This window comes from Hyla sarda, chromosome 4 (assembly GCF_029499605.1).
Source record: "Hyla sarda isolate aHylSar1 chromosome 4, aHylSar1.hap1, whole genome shotgun sequence".
Lineage (NCBI taxonomy): Eukaryota > Metazoa > Chordata > Amphibia > Anura > Hylidae > Hyla > Hyla sarda.
In genome coordinates, this window is record NC_079192.1 from 44,101,959 (window position 1) to 44,117,717 (window position 15,759).

The 15,759-nt window shown below is 41.4% G+C and overlaps 24 non-coding genes across 24 annotated transcripts; 11 read left to right on the forward strand and 13 right to left on the reverse strand.

Moving 5' to 3' along the window:
• Positions 1–899: 899 nt before the first annotated feature.
• TRNAE-UUC (transfer RNA glutamic acid (anticodon UUC)) lies at positions 900–971 on the reverse strand. The gene has a single exon. It is a non-coding gene; the product is annotated as a tRNA-Glu (tRNA).
• Positions 972–2,078: 1,107 nt separating this feature from the next.
• TRNAE-UUC (transfer RNA glutamic acid (anticodon UUC)) lies at positions 2,079–2,150 on the reverse strand. The gene has a single exon. It is a non-coding gene; the product is annotated as a tRNA-Glu (tRNA).
• A 113-nt stretch (positions 2,151–2,263) lies between these two features.
• TRNAM-CAU (transfer RNA methionine (anticodon CAU)) lies at positions 2,264–2,336 on the forward strand. Its single transcript has one exon. It is a non-coding gene; the product is annotated as a tRNA-Met (tRNA).
• A 921-nt stretch (positions 2,337–3,257) lies between these two features.
• Positions 3,258–3,329, reverse strand: TRNAE-UUC (transfer RNA glutamic acid (anticodon UUC)). Its single transcript has one exon. It is a non-coding gene; the product is annotated as a tRNA-Glu (tRNA).
• Positions 3,330–3,442: 113 nt separating this feature from the next.
• On the forward strand, positions 3,443–3,515 carry TRNAM-CAU (transfer RNA methionine (anticodon CAU)). Its single transcript has one exon. It is a non-coding gene; the product is annotated as a tRNA-Met (tRNA).
• A 1,219-nt stretch (positions 3,516–4,734) lies between these two features.
• On the reverse strand, positions 4,735–4,806 carry TRNAE-UUC (transfer RNA glutamic acid (anticodon UUC)). Its single transcript has one exon. It is a non-coding gene; the product is annotated as a tRNA-Glu (tRNA).
• Positions 4,807–5,915: 1,109 nt separating this feature from the next.
• TRNAE-UUC (transfer RNA glutamic acid (anticodon UUC)) lies at positions 5,916–5,987 on the reverse strand. Its single transcript has one exon. It is a non-coding gene; the product is annotated as a tRNA-Glu (tRNA).
• A 113-nt stretch (positions 5,988–6,100) lies between these two features.
• TRNAM-CAU (transfer RNA methionine (anticodon CAU)) lies at positions 6,101–6,173 on the forward strand. Its single transcript has one exon. It is a non-coding gene; the product is annotated as a tRNA-Met (tRNA).
• Positions 6,174–7,094: 921 nt separating this feature from the next.
• TRNAE-UUC (transfer RNA glutamic acid (anticodon UUC)) lies at positions 7,095–7,166 on the reverse strand. The gene has a single exon. It is a non-coding gene; the product is annotated as a tRNA-Glu (tRNA).
• A 114-nt stretch (positions 7,167–7,280) lies between these two features.
• TRNAM-CAU (transfer RNA methionine (anticodon CAU)) lies at positions 7,281–7,353 on the forward strand. Its single transcript has one exon. It is a non-coding gene; the product is annotated as a tRNA-Met (tRNA).
• Positions 7,354–8,274: 921 nt separating this feature from the next.
• On the reverse strand, positions 8,275–8,346 carry TRNAE-UUC (transfer RNA glutamic acid (anticodon UUC)). The gene has a single exon. It is a non-coding gene; the product is annotated as a tRNA-Glu (tRNA).
• A 113-nt stretch (positions 8,347–8,459) lies between these two features.
• Positions 8,460–8,532, forward strand: TRNAM-CAU (transfer RNA methionine (anticodon CAU)). Its single transcript has one exon. It is a non-coding gene; the product is annotated as a tRNA-Met (tRNA).
• A 921-nt stretch (positions 8,533–9,453) lies between these two features.
• TRNAE-UUC (transfer RNA glutamic acid (anticodon UUC)) lies at positions 9,454–9,525 on the reverse strand. The gene has a single exon. It is a non-coding gene; the product is annotated as a tRNA-Glu (tRNA).
• Positions 9,526–9,638: 113 nt separating this feature from the next.
• On the forward strand, positions 9,639–9,711 carry TRNAM-CAU (transfer RNA methionine (anticodon CAU)). Its single transcript has one exon. It is a non-coding gene; the product is annotated as a tRNA-Met (tRNA).
• Positions 9,712–10,632: 921 nt separating this feature from the next.
• TRNAE-UUC (transfer RNA glutamic acid (anticodon UUC)) lies at positions 10,633–10,704 on the reverse strand. Its single transcript has one exon. It is a non-coding gene; the product is annotated as a tRNA-Glu (tRNA).
• A 114-nt stretch (positions 10,705–10,818) lies between these two features.
• Positions 10,819–10,891, forward strand: TRNAM-CAU (transfer RNA methionine (anticodon CAU)). Its single transcript has one exon. It is a non-coding gene; the product is annotated as a tRNA-Met (tRNA).
• Positions 10,892–11,812: 921 nt separating this feature from the next.
• TRNAE-UUC (transfer RNA glutamic acid (anticodon UUC)) lies at positions 11,813–11,884 on the reverse strand. The gene has a single exon. It is a non-coding gene; the product is annotated as a tRNA-Glu (tRNA).
• Positions 11,885–11,997: 113 nt separating this feature from the next.
• TRNAM-CAU (transfer RNA methionine (anticodon CAU)) lies at positions 11,998–12,070 on the forward strand. Its single transcript has one exon. It is a non-coding gene; the product is annotated as a tRNA-Met (tRNA).
• Positions 12,071–12,991: 921 nt separating this feature from the next.
• TRNAE-UUC (transfer RNA glutamic acid (anticodon UUC)) lies at positions 12,992–13,063 on the reverse strand. The gene has a single exon. It is a non-coding gene; the product is annotated as a tRNA-Glu (tRNA).
• A 115-nt stretch (positions 13,064–13,178) lies between these two features.
• TRNAM-CAU (transfer RNA methionine (anticodon CAU)) lies at positions 13,179–13,251 on the forward strand. The gene has a single exon. It is a non-coding gene; the product is annotated as a tRNA-Met (tRNA).
• A 921-nt stretch (positions 13,252–14,172) lies between these two features.
• On the reverse strand, positions 14,173–14,244 carry TRNAE-UUC (transfer RNA glutamic acid (anticodon UUC)). The gene has a single exon. It is a non-coding gene; the product is annotated as a tRNA-Glu (tRNA).
• A 114-nt stretch (positions 14,245–14,358) lies between these two features.
• On the forward strand, positions 14,359–14,431 carry TRNAM-CAU (transfer RNA methionine (anticodon CAU)). The gene has a single exon. It is a non-coding gene; the product is annotated as a tRNA-Met (tRNA).
• A 921-nt stretch (positions 14,432–15,352) lies between these two features.
• TRNAE-UUC (transfer RNA glutamic acid (anticodon UUC)) lies at positions 15,353–15,424 on the reverse strand. Its single transcript has one exon. It is a non-coding gene; the product is annotated as a tRNA-Glu (tRNA).
• Positions 15,425–15,540: 116 nt separating this feature from the next.
• Positions 15,541–15,613, forward strand: TRNAM-CAU (transfer RNA methionine (anticodon CAU)). Its single transcript has one exon. It is a non-coding gene; the product is annotated as a tRNA-Met (tRNA).
• The last annotated feature ends 146 nt before the right edge of the window (positions 15,614–15,759 follow it).

Sequence of the window (15,759 nt, forward strand, 5' to 3'; positions counted from 1 at the left end):
AGGTTTTGTTGATTTCATTAAGAGATGGGCATGAGTTTAGCTTAGAAGGCAAGTGGACCAAATGAATGGCTTAAAGCTGTGGGGTAAGGATTTTCTTTTTTCATCCACAAAGAACAACTCCAACTCCAGCTGCTTAACTCTGCAGTGATCTGGTCGGCCTATGAATTTAATAATCTGAAAACTGTGAGTTTGATTCCCACACCGGGCAATTTTTCCATCTTTTGCCATAAGGTTTGGTTGACTTCTTGTCTTTAGCCATGAGAGACAAAACTGGGCAATTTTCTTGTCTTTAGCCATGAGGTTTTGTTGATTTCCTTAAGAGATGGGCATGAGTTTAGCTTAGAAGGTAATTTTTCCATCTTTTGCCATGAGGTTTGGTTGACTTCTTGTCTTTAGCCATGAGAGACAAAACTGGGCAATTTTCTTGTCTTTAGCCATGAGGTTTTGCTGAATTCCTTAAGAGATGGGCATGAGTTTAGCTTAGAAGGCAAGTGGACCAAATGAATGGCTTAAAGCTGTGGGGTAATGATTTTCTTTTTCCATCCACAAAGTACAACTCCAACTTCAGCTGCTTAACTCTGCAGTGATCTGGTCGGCCTATGAATTTAATAATCTGAAAACTGTGAGTTTAATCCTCACACCAGGCAATTTTTCCATCTTTTGCCATGAGGTTTGGTTGCCTTCTTTAGCATCATAGAGTTAGAAAGTGGAGATGGGGATGAGTTTAGCTTTGAAGCCAAGTGGGATCTTGAGAAAATGGATATAATAAATGGCTAACAACAGATGTGTTCCGATTTCTTTCTTTTCACCCACAAAGACCAACTAGAACGCCGTCCGCTTCACTTTCAAATGACCTCACCCTCCTTTGAACTTGCCTGCAAGTTTATAAAAAAAACACATTCCCATACCGGGAGTCGAACCCGGGCCGCCTGGGTGAAAACCAGGAATCCTAACCGCTAGACCATATGGGACCTGCTTCTGCCACAGTTTTTTTGTATGAGGAAAAAAAAAGTAAAAAAGTGATCTAAAATTTGTATTCTTTTGAATTATCCACTTGGCACTGGATCATACCACCATGCCTCTTGCCTCGTTAGTGCAGTAGGTAGCGCTTCAGTCTCATAATCTGAAGGTCGTGAGTTCGATCCTCACACAGGGCAATTTTTCTTGGCTTTAGCCATGAGGTTTTGTTGATTTCCTTAAGAGATGGGCATGAGTTTAGCTTAGAAGGCAAGTGGACCAAATGAATGGCTTAAAGCTGTGGGGTAAGGATTTTCTTTTTTCATCCACAAAGAACAACTCCAACTCCAGCTGCTTAACTCTGCAGTGATCTGGTCGGCCTATGAATTTAATAATCTGAAAACTGTGAGTTTGATTCCCACACCGGGCAATTTTTCCATCTTTTGCCATGAGGTTTGGTTGACTTCTTGTCTTTAGCCATGAGAGACAAAACTGGGCAATTTTCTTGTCTTTAGCCATGAGGTTTTGTTGATTTCCTTAAGAGATGGGCATGAGTTTAGCTTAGAAGGTAATTTTTCCATCTTTTGCCATGAGGTTTGGTTGACTTCTTGTCTTTAGCCATGAGAGACAAAACTGGGCAATTTTCTTGTCTTTAGCCATGAGGTTTTGCTGAATTCCTTAAGAGATGGGCATGAGTTTAGCTTAGAAGGCAAGTGGACCAAATGAATGGCTTAAAGCTGTGGGGTAATGATTTTCTTTTTCCATCCACAAAGTACAACTCCAACTTCAGCTGCTTAACTCTGCAGTGATCTGGTCGGCCTATGAATTTAATAATCTGAAAACTGTGAGTTTAATCCTCACACCAGGCAATTTTTCCATCTTTTGCCATGAGGTTTGGTTGCCTTCTTTAGCATCATAGAGTTAGAAAGTGGAGATGGGGATGAGTTTAGCTTTGAAGCCAAGTGGGATCTTGAGAAAATGGATATAATAAATGGCTAACAACAGATGTGTTCCGATTTCTTTCTTTTCACCCACAAAGACCAACTAGAACGCCGTCCGCTTCACTTTCAAATGACCTCACCCTCCTTTGAACTTGCCTGCAAGTTTATAAAAAAAACACATTCCCATACCGGGAGTCGAACCCGGGCCGCCTGGGTGAAAACCAGGAATCCTAACCGCTAGACCATATGGGACCTGCTTCTGCCACAGTTTTTTTGTATGAGGAAAAAAAAAGTAAAAAAGTGATCTAAAATTTGTATTCTTTTGAATTATCCACTTGGCACTGGATCATACCACCATGCCACTTGCCTCGTTAGCGCAGTAGGTAGCGCTTCAGTCTCATAATCTGAAGGTCGTGAGTTCGATCCTCACACAGGGCAATTTTTCTTGGCTTTAGCCATGAGGTTTTGTTGATTTCCTTAAGAGATGGGCATGAGTTTAGCTTAGAAGGCAAGTGGACCAAATGAATGGCTTAAAGCTGTGGGGTAAGGATTTTCTTTTTTCATCCACAAAGAACAACTCCAACTCCAGCTGCTTAACTCTGCAGTGATCTGGTCGGCCTATGAATTTAATAATCTGAAAACTGTGAGTTTGATTCCCACACCGGGCAATTTTTCCATCTTTTGCCATGAGGTTTGGTTGACTTCTTGTCTTTAGCCATGAGAGACAAAACTGGGCAATTTTCTTGTCTTTAGCCATGAGGTTTTGTTGATTTCCTTAAGAGATGGGCATGAGTTTAGCTTAGAAGGTAATTTTTCCATCTTTTGCCATGAGGTTTGGTTGACTTCTTGTCTTTAGCCATGAGAGACAAAACTGGGCAATTTTCTTGTCTTTAGCCATGAGGTTTTGCTGAATTCCTTAAGAGATGGGCATGAGTTTAGCTTAGAAGGCAAGTGGACCAAATGAATGGCTTAAAGCTGTGGGGTAATGATTTTCTTTTTCCATCCACAAAGTACAACTCCAACTTCAGCTGCTTAACTCTGCAGTGATCTGGTCGGCCTATGAATTTAATAATCTGAAAACTGTGAGTTTAATCCTCACACCAGGCAATTTTTCCATCTTTTGCCATGAGGTTTGGTTGCCTTCTTTAGCATCATAGAGTTAGAAAGTGGAGATGGGGATGAGTTTAGCTTTGAAGCCAAGTGGGATCTTGAGAAAATGGATATAATAAATGGCTAACAACAGATGTGTTCCGATTTCTTTCTTTTCACCCACAAAGACCAACTAGAACGCCGTCCGCTTCACTTTCAAATGACCTCACCCTCCTTTGAACTTGCCTGCAAGTTTATAAAAAAAACACATTCCCATACCGGGAGTCGAACCCGGGCCGCCTGGGTGAAAACCAGGAATCCTAACCGCTAGACCATATGGGACCTGCTTCTGCCACAGTTTTTTTGTATGAGGAAAAAAAAAGTAAAAAAGTGATCTAAAATTTGTATTCTTTTGAATTATCCACTTGGCACTGGATCATACCACCATGCCACTTGCCTCGTTAGCGCAGTAGGTAGCGCTTCAGTCTCATAATCTGAAGGTCGTGAGTTCGATCCTCACACAGGGCAATTTTTCTTGGCTTTAGCCATGAGGTTTTGTTGATTTCCTTAAGAGATGGGCATGAGTTTAGCTTAGAAGGCAAGTGGACCAAATGAATGGCTTAAAGCTGTCGGGTAAGGATTTTCTTTTTTCATCCACAAAGAACAACTCCAACTCTAGCTGCTTAACTCTGCAGTGATCTGGTCGGCCTATGAATTTAATAATCTGAAAACTGTGAGTTTGATCCTCACTTTGGGCAATTTTTCCATCTTTTGCCATGAGGTTTGGTTGACTTCTTGTCTTTAGCCATGAGAGACACAACTGGGCAATTTTCTTGTCTTTAGCCATGAGGTTTTGCTGAATTCCTTAAGAGATGGGCATGAGTTTAGCTTAGAAGGCAAGTGGACCAAATGAATGGCTTAAAGCTGTGGGGTAGTGATTTTCTTTTTCCATCCACAAAGTACAACTCCAACTCCAGCTGCTTAACTCTGCAGTGATCTGGTCGGCCTATGAATTTAATAATCTGAAAACTGTGAGTTTGATTCCCACACCGGGCAATTTTTCCATCTTTTGCCATGAGGTTTGGTTGACTTCTTGTCTTTAGCCATGAGAGACAAAACTGGGCAATTTTCTTGTCTTTAGCCATGAGGTTTTGTTGATTTCCTTAAGAGATGGGCATGAGTTTAGCTTAGAAGGTAATTTTTCCATCTTTTGCCATGAGGTTTGGTTGACTTCTTGTCTTTAGCCATGAGAGACAAAACTGGGCAATTTTCTTGTCTTTAGCCATGAGGTTTTGCTGAATTCCTTAAGAGATGGGCATGAGTTTAGCTTAGAAGGCAAGTGGACCAAATGAATGGCTTAAAGCTGTGGGGTAATGATTTTCTTTTTCCATCCACAAAGTACAACTCCAACTTCAGCTGCTTAACTCTGCAGTGATCTGGTCGGCCTATGAATTTAATAATCTGAAAACTGTGAGTTTAATCCTCACACCAGGCAATTTTTCCATCTTTTGCCATGAGGTTTGGTTGACTTCCTTAGCATCATAGAGTTAGAAAGTGGAGATGGGGATGAGTTTAGCTTTGAAGCCAAGTGGGATCTTGAGAAAATGGATATAATAAATGGCTAACAACAGATGTGTTCCGATTTCTTTCTTTTCACCCACAAAGACCAACTACAACTCCGTCCGCTTCACTTTCAAATGACCTCACCCTCCTTTGAACTTGCCTGCAAGTTTATAAAAAAAACACATTCCCATACCGGGAGTCGAACCCGGGCCGCCTGGGTGAAAGCCAGGAACCCTAACCGCTAGACCATATGGGACCTGCTTCTGCCACAGTTTTTTTGTTGGAGGAAAAAAAAAAAGTAAAAAAGTGATCTAAAATTTGTATTCTTTTGAATTATCCGCTTGGCACTGGATCATACCACCATGCCACTTGCCTCGTTAGCGTAGTAGGTAGCGCGTCAGTCTCATAATCTGAAGGTCGTGAGTTCGATCCTAACACGGGGCAATTTTTCTTGGCTTTAGCCATGAGGTTTTGTTGATTTCCTTAAGAGATGGGCATGAGTTTAGCTTAGAAGGCAAGTGGACCAAATGAATGGCTTAAAGCTGTGGGGTAATGATTTTCTTTTTTCATCCACAAAGAACAACTCCAACTCCAGCTGCTTAACTCTGCAGTGATCTGGTCGGCCTATGAATTTAATAATCTGAAAACTGTGAGTTTGATTCCCACACCGGGCAATTTTTCCATCTTTTGCCATGAGGTTTGGTTGACTTCTTGTCTTTAGCCATGAGAGACAAAACTGGGCAATTTTCTTGTCTTTAGCCATGAGGTTTTGTTGATTTCCTTAAGAGATGGGCATGAGTTTAGCTTAGAAGGTAATTTTTCCATCTTTTGCCATGAGGTTTGGTTGACTTCTTGTCTTTAGCCATGAGAGACAAAACTGGGCAATTTTCTTGTCTTTAGCCATGAGGTTTTGCTGAATTCCTTAAGAGATGGGCATGAGTTTAGCTTAGAAGGCAAGTGGACCAAATGAATGGCTTAAAGCTGTGGGGTAATGATTTTCTTTTTCCATCCACAAAGTACAACTCCAACTCCAGCTGCTTAACTCTGCAGTGATCTGGTCGGCCTATGAATTTAATAATCTGAAAACTGTGAGTTTAATCCTCACACCAGGCAATTTTTCCATCTTTTGCCACGAGGTTTGGTTGACTTCCTTAGCATCATAGAGTTAGAAAGTGGAGATGGGGATGAGTTTAGCTTTGAAGCCAAGTGGGATCTTGAGAAAATGGATATAATAAATGGCTAACAACAGATGTGTTCCAATTTCTTTCTTTTCACCCACAAAGACCAACTAGAACTCCGTCCGCTTCACTTTCAAATGACCTCACCCTCCTTTGAACTTGCCTGCAAGTTTATAAAAAAAACTCATTCCCATACCGGGAGTCGAACCCGGGCCGCCTGGGTGAAAACCAGGAATCCTAACCGCAAGACCATATGGGACCTGCTTCTGCCACAGTTTTTTTGTATGAGGAAAAAAAAAGTAAAAAAGTGATCTAAAATTTGTATTCTTTTGAATTATCAGCTTGGCACTGGATCATACCACCATGCCACTTGCCTCGTTAGCGCAGTAGGTAGCGCGTCAGTCTCATAATCTGAAGGTCGTGAGTTCAATCCTCACACGGGGCTATTTTTCTTGGCTTTAGCCATGAGGTTTTGTTAATTTCCTTAAGAGATGGGCATGAGTTTAGCTTAGAAGGCAAGTGGACCAAATGAATGGCTTAAAACTGTGGGGTAATGATTTTCTTTTTTCATCCACAAAGAACAACTCCAACTCCAGCTGCTTAACTCTGCAGTGATCTGGTCGGCCTATGAATTTAATAATCTGAAAACTGTGAGTTTGATTCCCACACCGGGCAATTTTTCCATCTTTTGCCATGAGGTTTGGTTGACTTCTTGTCTTTAGCCATGAGAGACAAAACTGGGCAATTTTCTTGTCTTTAGCCATGAGGTTTTGTTGATTTCCTTAAGAGATGGGCATGAGTTTAGCTTAGAAGGTAATTTTTCCATCTTTTGCCATGAGGTTTGGTTGACTTCTTGTCTTTAGCCATGAGAGACAAAACTGGGCAATTTTCTTGTCTTTAGCCATGAGGTTTTGCTGAATTCCTTAAGAGATGGGCATGAGTTTAGCTTAGAAGGCAAGTGGACCAAATGAATGGCTTAAAGCTGTGGGGTAATGATTTTCTTTTTCCATCCACAAAGTACAACTCCAACTTCAGCTGCTTAACTCTGCAGTGATCTGGTCGGCCTATGAATTTAATAATCTGAAAACTGTGAGTTTAATCCTCACACCAGGCAATTTTTCCATCTTTTGCCACGAGGTTTGGTTGACTTCCTTAGCATCATAGAGTTAGAAAGTGGAGATGGGGATGAGTTTAGCTTTGAAGCCAAGTGGGATCTTGAGAAAATGGATATAATAAATGGCTAACAACAGATGTGTTCCGATTTCTTTCTTTTCACCCACAAAGACCAACTAGAACTCCGTCCGCTTCACTTTCAAATGACCTCACCCTCCTTTGAACTTGCCTGCAAGTTTATAAAAAAAACACATTCCCATACCGGGAGTCGAACCCGGGCCGCCTGGGTGAAAACCAGGAATCCTAACCGCTAGACCATATGGGACCTGCTTCTGCCACAGTTTTTTTGTATGAGGAAAAAAAAAAGTAAAAAAGTGATCTAAAATTTGTATTCTTTTGAATTATCCGCTTGGCACTGGATCATACAACCATGCCACTTGCCTCGTTAGCGCAGTAGGTAGCGCGTCAGTCTCATAATCTGAAGGTCGTGAGTTCGATCCTCACACGGGGCAATTTTTCTTGGCTTTAGCCATGAGGTTTTGTTGATTTCCTTAAGAGATGGGCATGAGTTTAGCTTAGAAGGCAAGTGGACCAAATGAATGGCTTAAAGCTGTGGGGTAAGGATTTTCTTTTTTCATCCACAAAGAACAACTCCAACTCCAGCTGCTTAACTCTGCAGTGATCTGGTCGGCCTATGAATTTAATAATCTGAAAACTGTGAGTTTGATTCCCACACCGGGCAATTTTTCCATCTTTTGCCATGAGGTTTGGTTGACTTCTTGTCTTTAGCCATGAGAGACAAAACTGGGCAATTTTCTTGTCTTTAGCCATAAGGTTTTGTTGATTTCCTTAAGAGATGGGCATGAGTTTAGCTTAGAAGGTAATTTTTCCATCTTTTGCCATGAGGTTTGGTTGACTTCTTGTCTTTAGCCATGAGAGACAAAACTGGGCAATTTTCTTGTCTTTAGCCATGAGGTTTTGCTGAATTCCTTAAGAGATGGGCATGAGTTTAGCTTAGAAGGCAAGTGGACCAAATGAATGGCTTAAAGCTGTGGGGTAGTGATTTTCTTTTTCCATCCACAAAGTACAACTCCAACTTCAGCTGCTTAACTCTGCAGTGATCTGGTCGGCCTATGAATTTAATAATCTGAAAACTGTGAGTTTAATCCTCACACCAGGCAATTTTTCCATCTTTTGCCATGAGGTTTGGTTGACTTCCTTAGCATCATAGAGTTAGAAAGTGGAGATGGGGATGAGTTTAGCTTAAAAGCCAAGTGGGATCTTGAGAAAATGGATATAATAAATGGCTAACAACAGATGTGTTCCGATTTCTTTCTTTTCACCCACAAAGACCAACTAGAACTCCGTCCGCTTCACTTTCAAATGACCTCACCCTCCTTTGAACTTGCCTGCAAGTTTATAAAAAAAACACATTCCCATACCGGGAGTCGAACCCGGGCCGCCTGGGTGAAAACCAGGAATCCTAACCGCTAGACCATATGGGACCTGCTTCTGCCACAGTTTTTTTGTATGAGGAAAAAAAAAGTAAAAAAGTGATCTAAAATTTGTATTCTTTTGAATTATCCGCTTGGCACTGGATCAAACCACCATGCCACTTGCCTCGTTAGCGCAGTAGGTAGTGCGTCAGTCTCATAATCTGAAGGTCGTGAGTTCGATCCTCACACGGGGCAATTTTTCTTGGCTTTAGCCATGAGGTTTTGTTGATTTCCTTAAGAGATGGGCATGAGTTTAGCTTAGAAGGCAAGTGGACCAAATGAATGGCTTAAAGCTGTGGGGTAATGATTTTCTTTTTTCATCCACAAAGAACAACTCCAACTCCAGCTGCTTAACTCTGCAGTGATCTGGTCGGCCTATGAATTTAATAATCTGAAAACTGTGAGTTTGATTCCCACACCGGGCAATTTTTCCATCTTTTGCCATGAGGTTTGGTTGACTTCTTGTCTTTAGCCATGAGAGACAAAACTGGGCAATTTTCTTGTCTTTAGCCATGAGGTTTTGTTGATTTCCTTAAGAGATGGGCATGAGTTTAGCTTAGAAGGTAATTTTTCCATCTTTTGCCATGAGGTTTGGTTGACTTCTTGTCTTTAGCCATGAGAGACAAAACTGGGCAATTTTCTTGTCTTTAGCCATGAGGTTTTGCTGAATTCCTTAAGAGATGGGCATGAGTTTAGCTTAGAAGGCAAGTGGACCAAATGAATGGCTTAAAGCTGTGGGGTAGTGATTTTCTTTTTCCATCCACAAAGTACAACTCCAACTCCAGCTGCTTAACTCTGCAGTGATCTGGTCGGCCTATGAATTTAATAATCTGAAAACTGTGAGTTTAATCCTCACACCAGGCAATTTTTCCATCTTTTGCCATGAGGTTTGGTTGACTTCCTTAGCATCATAGAGTTAGAAAGTGGAGATGGGGATGAGTTTAGCTTTGAAGCCAAGTGGGATCTTGAGAAAATGGATATAATAAATGGCTAACAACAGATGTGTTCCGATTTCTTTCTTTTCACCCACAAAGACCAACTAGAACTCCGTCCGCTTCACTTTCAAATGACCTCACCCTCCTTTGAACTTGCCTGCAAGTTTATAAAAAAAACACATTCCCATACCGGGAGTCGAACCCGGGCCGCCTGGGTGAAAACCAGGAATCCTAACCGCTAGACCATATGGGACCTGCTTCTGCCACAGTTTTTTTGTATGAGGAAAAAAAAAGTAAAAAAGTGATCTAAAATTTGTATTCTTTTGAATTATCCACTTGGCACTGGATCAAACCACCATGCCACTTGCCTCGTTAGCGCAGTAGGTAGCGCGTCAGTCTCATAATCTGAAGGTCGTGAGTTCGATCCTCACACGGGGCAATTTTTCTTGGCTTTAGCCATGAGGTTTTGTTGATTTCCTTAAGAGATGGGCATGAGTTTAGCTTAGAAGGCAAGTGGACCAAATGAATGGCTTAAAGCTGTGGGGTAATGATTTTCTTTTTTCATCCACAAAGAACAACTCCAACTCCAGCTGCTTAACTCTGCAGTGATCTGGTCGGCCTATGAATTTAATAATCTGAAAACTGTGAGTTTGATTCCCACACCGGGCAATTTTTCCATCTTTTGCCATGAGGTTTAGTTGACTTCTTGTCTTTAGCCATGAGAGACAAAACTGGGCAATTTTCTTGTCTTTAGCCATGAGGTTTTGTTGATTTCCTTAAGAGATGGGCATGAGTTTAGCTTAGAAGGTAATTTTTCCATCTTTTGCCATGAGGTTTGGTTGACTTCTTGTCTTTAGCCATGAGAGACAAAACTGGGCAATTTTCTTGTCTTTAGCCATGAGGTTTTGCTGAATTCCTTAAGAGATGGGCATGAGTTTAGCTTAGAAGGCAAGTGGACCAAATGAATGGCTTAAAGCTGTGGGGTAATGATTTTCTTTTTCCATCCACAAAGTACAACTCCAACTTCAGCTGCTTAACTCTGCAGTGATCTGGTCGGCCTATGAATTTAATAATCTGAAAACTGTGAGTTTAATCCTCACACCAGGCAATTTTTCCATCTTTTGCCACGAGGTTTGGTTGACTTCCTTAGCATCATAGAGTTAGAAAGTGGAGATGGGGATGAGTTTAGCTTTGAAGCCAAGTGGGATCTTGAGAAAATGGATATAATAAATGGCTAACAACAGATGTGTTCCGATTTCTTTATTTTCACCCACAAAGACCAACTAGAACTCCGTCCGCTTCACTTTCAAATGACCTCACCCTCCTTTGAACTTGCCTGCAAGTTTATAAAAAAAACACATTCCCATACCGGGAGTCGAACCCGGGCCGCCTGGGTGAAAACCAGGAATCCTAACCGCTAGACCATATGGGACCTGCTTCTGCCACAGTTTTTTTGTATGAGGAAAAAAAAAAGTAAAAAAGTGATCTAAAATTTGTATTCTTTTGAATTATCCGCTTGGCACTGGATCATACAACCATGCCACTTGCCTCGTTAGCGCAGTAGGTAGCGCGTCAGTCTCATAATCTGAAGGTCGTGAGTTCGATCCTCACACGGGGCAATTTTTCTTGGCTTTAGCCATGAGGTTTTGTTGATTTCCTTAAGAGATGGGCATGAGTTTAGCTTAGAAGGCAAGTGGACCAAATGAATGGCTTAAAGCTGTGGGGTAAGGATTTTCTTTTTTCATCCACAAAGAACAACTCCAACTCCAGCTGCTTAACTCTGCAGTGATCTGGTCGGCCTATAAATTTAATAATCTGAAAACTGTGAGTTTGATTCCCACACCGGGCAATTTTTCCATCTTTTGCCATGAGGTTTGGTTGACTTCTTGTCTTTAGCCATGAGAGACAAAACTGGGCAATTTTCTTGTCTTTAGCCATGAGGTTTTGTTGATTTCCTTAAGAGATGGGCATGAGTTTAGCTTAGAAGGTAATTTTTCCATCTTTTGCCATGAGGTTTGGTTGACTTCTTGTCTTTAGCCATGAGAGACAAAACTGGGCAATTTTCTTGTCTTTAGCCATGAGGTTTCGCTGAATTCCTTAAGAGATGGGCATGAGTTTAGCTTAGAAGGCAAGTGGACCAAATGAATGGCTTAAAGCTGTGGGGTAATGATTTTCTTTTTCCATCCACAAAGTACAACTCCAACTCCAGCTGCTTAACTCTGCAGTGATCTGGTCGGCCTATGAATTTAATAATATGAAAACTGTGAGTTTAATCCTCACACCAGGCAATTTTTCCATCTTTTGCCATGAGGTTTGGTTGACTTCCTTAGCATCATAGAGTTAGAAAGTGGAGATGGGGATCAGTTTAGCTTTGAAGCCAAGTGGGATCTTGAGAAAATGGATATAATAAATGGCTAACAACAGATGTGTTCCGCTTTCTTTCTTTTCACCCACAAAGACCAACTAGAACGCCGTCCGCTTCACTTTCAAATGACCTCACCCTCCTTTGAACTTGCCTGCAAGTTTATAAAAAAAACACATTCCCATACCGGGAGTCGAACCCGGGCCGCCTGGGTGAAAACCAGGAATCCTAACCGCTAGACCATATGGGACCTGCTTCTGCCACAGTTTTTTTGTATGAAGAAAAAAAAAGTAAAAAAGTGATCTAAAATTTGTATTCTTTTGAATTATCAGCTTGGCACTGGATCATACCACCATGCCACTTGCCTCGTTAGCGCAGTAGGTAGCGCGTCAGTCTCATAATCTGAAGGTCGTGAGTTCAATCCTCACACGGGGCTATTTTTCTTGGCTTTAGCCATGAGGTTTTGTTGATTTCCTTAAGAGATGGGCATGAGTTTAGCTTAGAAGGCAAGTGGACCAAATGAATGGCTTAAAACTGTGGGGTAATGATTTTCTTTTTTCATCCACAAAGAACAACTCCAACTCCAGCTGCTTAACTCTGCAGTGATCTGGTCGGCCTATGAATTTAATAATCTGAAAACTGTGAGTTTGATTCCCACACCGGGCAATTTTTCCATCTTTTGCCATGAGGTTTGGTTGACTTCTTGTCTTTAGCCATGAGAGACAAAACTGGGCAATTTTCTTGTCTTTAGCCATGAGGTTTTGTTGATTTCCTTAAGAGATGGGCATGAGTTTAGCTTAGAAGGTAATTTTTCCATCTTTTGCCATGAGGTTTGGTTGACTTCTTGTCTTTAGCCATGAGAGACAAAACTAGGCAATTTTCTTGTCTTTAGCCATAAGGTTTTGCTGAATTCCTTAAGAGATGGGCATGAGTTTAGCTTAGAAGGCAAGTGGACCAAATGAATGGCTTAAAGCTGTGGGGTAATGATTTTCTTTTTCCATCCACAAAGTACAACTCCAACTCCAGCTGCTTAACTCTGCAGTGATCTGGTCGGCCTATGAATTTAATAATCTGAAAACTGTGAGTTTAATCCTCACACCAGGCAATTTTTCCATCTTTTGCCATGAGGTTTGGTTGACTTCCTTAGCATCATAGAGTTAGAAAGTGGAGATGGGGATGAGTTTAGCTTTGAACCCAAGTGGGATCTTGAGAAAATCGATATAATAAATGGCTAACAACAGATGTGTTCCGATTTCTTTCTTTTCACCCACAAAGACCAACTACAACTCCATCCGCTTCACTTTCCAATGACCTCACCCTCCTTTGAACTTGCCTGCAAGTTTATAAAAAAAACACATTCCCATACCGGGAGTCGAACCCGGGCCGCCTGGGTGAAAACCAGGAATCCTAACCGCTAGACCATTTGGGACCTACTTCTGCCACTGTTTTTTTGTTTGAGGAAAAAAAAAAAGTAAAAAAGTGATCTAAAATTTGTATTCTTTTGAATTATCAGCTTGGCACTGGATCATACCACCATGCCACTTGCCTCGTTAGCGCAGTAGGTAGCGCGTCAGTCTCATAATCTGAAGGTCGTGAGTTCAATCCTCACACGGGGCAATTTTTCTTGGCTTTAGCCATGAGGTTTTGTTGATTTCCTTAAGAGATGGGCATGAGTTTAGCTTAGAAGGCAAGTGGACCAAATGAATGGCTTAAAGCTGTGGGGTAATGATTTTCTTTTTTCATCCACAAAGAACAACTCCAACTCCAGCTTCTTAACTCTGCAGTGATCTGGTCGGCCTATGAATTTAATAATCCGAAAACTGTGAGTTTGATTCCCACACCGGGCAATTTTTCCATCTTTTGCCATGAGGTTTGGTTGACTTCTTGTCTTTAGCCATGAGAGACAAAACTGGGCAATTTTCTTGTCTTTAGCCATGAGGTTTTGTTGATTTCCTTAAGAGATGGGCATGAGTTTAGCTTAGAAGGTAATTTTTCCATCTTTTGCCATGAGGTTTGGTTGACTTCTTGTCTTTAGCCATGAGAGACAAAACTGGGCAATTTTCTTGTCTTTAGCCATGAGGTTTTGCTGAATTCCTTAAGAGATGGGCATGAGTTTAGCTTAGAAGGCAAGTGGACCAAATGAATGGCTTAAAGCTGTGGGGTAATGATTTTCTTTTTCCATCCACAAAGTACAACTCCAACTTCAGCTGCTTAACTCTGCAGTGATCTGGTCGGCCTATGAATTTAATAATCTGAAAACTGTGAGTTTAATCCTCACACAAGGCAATTTTTCCATCTTTTGCCACGAGGTTTGGTTGACTTCCTTAGCATCATAGAGTTAGAAAGTGGAGATGGGGATGAGTTTAGCTTTGAAGCCAAGTGGGATCTTGAGAAAATGGATATAATAAATGGCTAACAACAGATGTTTTCCGATTTCTTTCTTTTCACCCACAAAGACCAACTAGAACTCCGTCCGCTTCACTTTCAAATGACCTCACCCTCCTTTGAACTTGCCTGCAAGTTTATAAAAAAAACACATTCCCATACCGGGAGTCAAACCCGGGCCGCCTGGGTGAAAACCAGGAATCCTAACCGCTAGACCATATGGGACCTGCTTCTGCCACAGTTTTTTTGTATGAGGAAAAAAAAAAGTAAAAAAGTGATCTAAAATTTGTATTCTTTTGAATTATCCGCTTGGCACTGGATCATACCACCATGCCACTTGCCTCGTTAGCGCAGTAGGTAGCGCGTCAGTCTCATAATCTGAAGGTCGTGAGTTCGATCCTCACACGGGGCTATTTTTCTTGGCTTTAGCCATGAGGTTTGGTTGATTTCCTTAAGAGATGGGCATGAGTTTAGCTTAGAAGGCAAGTGGACCAAATGAATGGCTTAAAGCTGTGGGGTAAGGATTTTCTTTTTTCATCCACAAAGAACAACTCCAACTCCAGCTGCTTAACTCTGCAGTGATCTGGTCGGCCTATGAATTTAATAATCTGAAAACTGTGAGTTTGATTCCCACACCGGGCAATTTTTCCATCTTTTGCCATGAGGTTTGGTTGACTTCTTGTCTTTAGCCATGAGAGACAAAACTGGGCAATTTTCTTGTCTTTAGCCATGAGGTTTTGTTGATTTCCTTAAGAGATGGGCATGAGTTTAGCTTAGAAGGTAATTTTTCCATCTTTTGCCATGAGGTTTGGTTGACTTCTTGTCTTTAGCCATGAGAGACAAAACTGGGCAATTTTCTTGTCTTTAGCCATGAGGTTTTGCTGAATTCCTTAAGAGATGGGCATGAGTTTAGCTTAGAAGGCAAGTGGACCAAATGAATGGCTTAAAGCTGTGGGGTAATGATTTTCTTTTTCCATCCACAAAGTACAACTCCAACTTCAGCTGCTTAACTCTGCAGTGATCTGGTCGGCCTATGAATTTAATAATCTGAAAACTGTGAGTTTAATCCTCACACCAGGCAATTTTTCCATCTTTTGCCATGAGGTTTGGTTGACTTCCTTAGCATCATAGAGTTAGAAAGTGGAGATGGGGATGAGTTTAGCTTTGAAGCCAAGTGGGATCTTGAGAAAATGGATATAATAAATGGCTAACAACAGATGTGTTCCGATTTCTTTCTTTTCACCCACAAAGACCAACTAGAACTCCGTCCGCTTCACTTTCAAATGACCTCACCCTCCTTTGAACTTGCCTGCAAGTTTATAAAAAAAACACATTCCCATACCGGGAGTCGAACCCGGGCCGCCTGGGTGAAAACCAGGAATCCTAACCGCTAGACCATATGGGACCTGCTTCTGCCACAGTTTTTTTGTTGGAGGAAAAAAAAAAAAGTAAAAAAGTGATCTAAAATTTGTATTCTTTTGAATTATCCACTTGGCACTGGATCATACCACCATGCCACTTGCCTCGTTAGCGTAGTAGGTAGCGCGTCAGTCTCATAATCTGAAGGTCGTGAGTTCGATCCTCACACGGGGCAATTTTTCTTGGCTTTAGCCATGAGGTTTTGTTGATGTCCTTAAGAGATGGGCATGAGTTTAGCTTAGAAGGCAAGTGGACCAAATGAATGGCTTAAAGCTGTGGGGTAATGATTTTCTTTTTTCATCCACAAAGAACAACTCCAAC